General features: G+C 38.1%; 1 long non-coding RNA gene across 1 annotated transcript; it reads left to right on the forward strand.

The window, feature by feature from the left end:
• The first annotated feature begins 98 nt into the window (after window positions 1-98).
• On the forward strand, window positions 99-2841 carry LOC125372560. The gene is made up of 2 exons (XR_007218192.1): window positions 99-1503; window positions 1941-2841. It is a non-coding gene; the product is annotated as an uncharacterized LOC125372560 (long non-coding RNA).
• The last annotated feature ends 2037 nt before the right edge of the window (window positions 2842-4878 follow it).

A 4878-nucleotide genomic window follows, 5' to 3' on the forward strand; every position in this document is an offset into this window, starting at 1 on the left:
CTAGGTTTGTCAGCACCATACCCGTGCTCTTGGGTTTCACCAAAGTGGTGAACGTCTGAGACCTGCATCACTTTTGGCTTTCCTCCCACATTCAGCTGACACGCCGTGATATAACTGGAATACTGTTAAAAGCGGCGTTAAACCCAACTCACTCACTCACTCTTTTCCAGTGGGGCAGGATACGCTCATCTTTTCGCGAACAACTGGTATCATCATTATGTGATAGTGAATCTTAAAGATATTGCCCTGAAATCGTTGAAATCGTACAATGAACTCTGCTTTGAGGAGGGGAAACGTATGATCCATTCATTTAGTTTCCTCCACTAGTTTACACTTTGGGCCCAATGGAATCTGTTATTCTGGTTATTCTCTGTTGTTGATGTTTTATATTCCATATTATGAAACAAAAAGCATTCCTTCACTGCAGCATCGTAGGAGCTGTTATTTTGTTAGTGGTATTGGTAAAAGATGTGAAAACCGAACATGTAAATTGTGAAGCAAACACCTTTAAGTAACATATGTAAGCCGAGTAAGAGTCTATCTTTTACTCTTACTGCGAATTGCATTGGTCTTGAATTTATATACCCCACCCGTCCGTATGGTTTAGAATAGGTCCCAAGCACTAAATTGCAAGCTAATGGGCAAGCTTTGTACTGTGGCTCTTTTTGCGTGTCATCGTGTTCCGATGGCGTGGATCATATTCAAGCAATGTTTATTTGCGTGTCATCGTGTTCCGATGGCGTGGATCATATTCAAGCAATGTTTATTTGCGTGTCATCGTGCTCCGGTGGCGTGGATCATATTCAAGCAATGTTTAGAGTAGATGCTGCAGGGCTATAGCATTTGTTGCACGAGAAATATGGCTTGATTCGTTGGTTGAATTCGAGCATGATGGGGAACGTAGCTACACAAACTCATGAAGTACTGACGATGACCAATAGATGATTTGGCCCTGGTTGAACAGTGGGTGATGAACAAGAATCCACTATAAATTAACACTCACACAGATCACCCATTGTAACCATCCAGTCACCCTCTATCGGGACTTAGTCATTCGGTACTGGAGACTACACGCCATATACACGAGTGCTAAAAATCAACAGTTTTCCTTGCTTTGAACTCCTTTAGTGACTTTCCATTACTGCGTTCATCCCTTACTGCAAATGGTTCTAATGCCTCCAACAGGTTCTGTCATACAATCTGTTTCATGTGTGTACCATGTTTCATTTTAAGCCAGAAGGAAGTTTGTACACTTGAAGCAAAAGGTGCATGTGCAACATGACTACAAGGTTTACAAACTGCACGTCGTATTGCAGGGGCAGGTTTTTTTCAAGAACAACTGGCATCATAACTATTTGATAGTTATAAACACGTGCTTATAATATAGCCGAAATAATACAGTGGACGTTTAGAAGCAATATCTAATGTGTAATTGAGTGAGTGAGTGAGTTAAAATTTTACATTGCATCGGCAGTATTGCAGCCATATCGCGATGAGAACAAGGTAGTTTCTACAATTAAAGACCTGTCGACAAAGGACAGTAAAACAGTAAGGTACATATCACAGTTTAGATATAAAACAAACCTAAGCAATAATAAAACAAAGAATTTTTTTAGCAGATTATTTCCTATAAATTAAAACCAGGCTATAGACCACTAGCAACCAAAGCTAGACCACCGTATGTTGGATCGGGTGGGCAAGCTTTGTACTGTGGCTCTTTTTGCGTGTCATCGTGTTCCGATGGCGTGGATCATATTCAAGCAATGTTTATTTGCGTGTCATCGTGTTCCGATGGCGTGGATCATATTCAAGCAATGTTTATTTGCGTGTCATCGTGCTCCGGTGGCGTGGATCATATTCAAGCAATGTTTAGAGTAGATGCTGCAGGGCTATAGCATTTGTTGCACGAGAAATATGGTCGATCCGGACCGTGGCACAAGGTAGTTTCTACAATTAAAGACCTGTCGACAAAGGACAGTAAAACAGTAAGGTACATATCACAGTTTAGATATAAAACAAACCTAAGCAATAATAAAACCAAGAATTTTTTTAGCAGATTATTTCCTATAAATTAAAACCAGGCTATAGACCACTAGCAACCAAAGCTAGACCACCTAACTGGGAATCATGGGGACTTACAGTGCTTTAGCTTCCTGCATGATTCCCGGCAGGAGTTATGCCATCACTTTGGTCACGAGTTGTTGTGTGAATTGCTAACCAATTTTAAAAAATATACGCACAATCAATACATTAAAACACTAGTTGATATTAAACACTTCAACAAAGATGGATTTACGTGCCACTGTCAGGGGGACAATAATTTTAAACTACTTTAACCCCCTGTGTGGCACAGCCTTCAATAATCTCAGTTGTTAATAATATCACACTAAATTAAAACAATTCAAAATCAAAATTTATCAAATAATTCGATTTCTTTTAAAAAATTGAGAATTAAACGAGCATTTATATTTGTAAAAAGATCCTTTAACGAAGTTGAATGATAATAGGTATCCCTTGTGAGTGAAAAGTCTATACAGTTAAGCAATATACTCTTATGTGTAAGGAAAGGGTATACATTTATTTTGAAATTCGGCATGTTTTTCGGGACCTGTCAGGCCCATATGCAAATGTTCTATATGTAAATATGATATTGATCAAGCCTGTAATATCTCTTACGTATTAAGCATTTTATGCTAAATAAGATTTCTTATTTGTATTGTATTATCAACTCTTGTTTTCTTCTTAATCTCTTAATCTGTTTGTCGGTATAATAGATTTTAAGAATTACAGTGACCTTTGTATTGCTTTGCCGCCGCTTAATAAAGTTTCTTGTATCTTGTATCTTCAACTTTCCCTATACACAAGCCTCTTTAATGGGGAGATTGGACTTGGGATATACTGGAGCAATGTAACCTGCTGATCGTAATTCATTGTATCCTGAAGTCGTGGATCGCTGCTCATTCTATCATTCAATCAACCGCTGGTTCACAAGGCGTAGACTCTGTTATTTACATATTTCCTTGATTAAGAATGCCTTTGTGAGTTGATTGGATTATGATTCTTCACAGAGGGAGGGCCAAACTGTATGAAGGTCGGAGCTTGCGACAACAACTGGCTCTCACTCTATGAAGGTTCATACTCACATCAACTCACTCAGAGTGAAAAGCAATTCTTAAATCAAGGAAATATGTAAATAACAGAGTCTCCGTCTTGTGAACCAGTGGTTGATTGAATCACAGTGAAAGGCAATTCTTATGATTCTTATATCACTACTTTTACCTCGAAAGATGTAGATCTAAATCCTTACAAAATTGTATTCAGTGCGTGTTATTTTACGTTTACACTGTCAGTCAATGAAGTATCGCAGAATAAAGTAGTTCCTCAAAAGGAGAGGCGACATGAGAGGCGTATGCTTACATTGTTCTACAGTGACATACATGTATTTTGTATAGTGTTCACAGCATATATATTCAGATAATATCACCATTAGATGCGGAAGGTATGTTAAGAACTACCTCAGTTTTTCAGTCACCAGTGGCGATGACAAGTGTTAGTCGTCATTAATCAGTTGGCCGATGATTGAAAGGTGTTTGTAAAGATGTGTCAAATAGTCTGGTAAAATTCATCGATTGCTGTCGACTGTATATGTCTGTCTAGACACGGATCGAGTCGATACTACGTTTTGTACACTAGGATTGGTCGTAGCAGGGATATTTGTGATTTGCCAAACTTTCCGATTTTTCCCAATGTCTGCTTAAAAGCTGAGTTCAAGATTAAAGGGTCTAAATAATCTGAAATAACGCTTCTATAGTAAGTATTCGTACTAGGGAATTCACAGGGGTTTCTTAAGTAAAGTAGAAGCAGTGCGCCAGCGTTTACTTCCAGTGATTGACATCATGAGCATCGATCCACGCAATTTGGATCGATGACATGCATCAACCGAGTCAGCAGGTCTGATGCTGTATATGGATCTATTCCAAAAAAAATTTTATTTATCATTTACCATGACGCCCTCTACATATTCCGGGTCGTACCATGGATGGACCTCTGTGTCAAAACCACAAGCATGGCGAAAACAGTAATAAAATGATCGAGCCACTCCATCATGTCGCTTAAGATACTGGGTTTGTGCCAAAGCTGGGCATCCACTGACAATGAGTTGGACAGTCTCACTAAATTAATTGCATAATCTACATATTTTCTACGTATTTTCAACACAGTCATGTTTAAAATAAAACAATAAAAATTCAAACAGTTAAAAGGTGATCAGTATGACTTGTAGTATATGTTGATTGATTTTCGATATGGGTAATTAACGATAACAAATTAACATGAAATATATATCATTTATAATGTAGCTAAAGGTATGTGCACGAGTGAAAACTATAATTTGTCATTAACTAAAGAATATGTTCAACACCTTATGCAGCATATTGTTTTGAAATGTCTTGCCTGAAGACCTCGTTCCTTATTTCATAATTTTATTCATTTCCACACAGTACTGTACACAACATTTATCTATTTTACAGGTATACGACAGCTAAACGGGCAAGTATAATGGTAAACACAAACACAAACTTTTGTTTGTTTAACATTTGTGTGTCTGGTAAAACGTGTGTTTTTTAAGGGAAATATATATAGTTTTCTGTTCAGGTAACTGATTTTTTACTATTGCTTCCTGAAGAAAATGTTTAAAACCACATTACCTGACCTCCTGCTGAAATGTGTGGCCCGGTAATAACAAATATACATGTCAGAGAAAACCCAGACTAACTGCGCCTATGTGCTTCTAGCGCGTTGGCCAGTTGTGGGAGTGTCTGCGGCGTGTTCTGACATTGATGTACACGTCAATCGAGTTCATCCCAGAGGTGATTGGGT

Source organism: Haliotis rufescens, unplaced genomic scaffold, assembly GCF_023055435.1.
Source record: "Haliotis rufescens isolate VD_foot unplaced genomic scaffold, xgHalRufe1.0.p SCAF_423, whole genome shotgun sequence".
Taxonomy (NCBI): domain Eukaryota; kingdom Metazoa; phylum Mollusca; class Gastropoda; order Lepetellida; family Haliotidae; genus Haliotis; species Haliotis rufescens.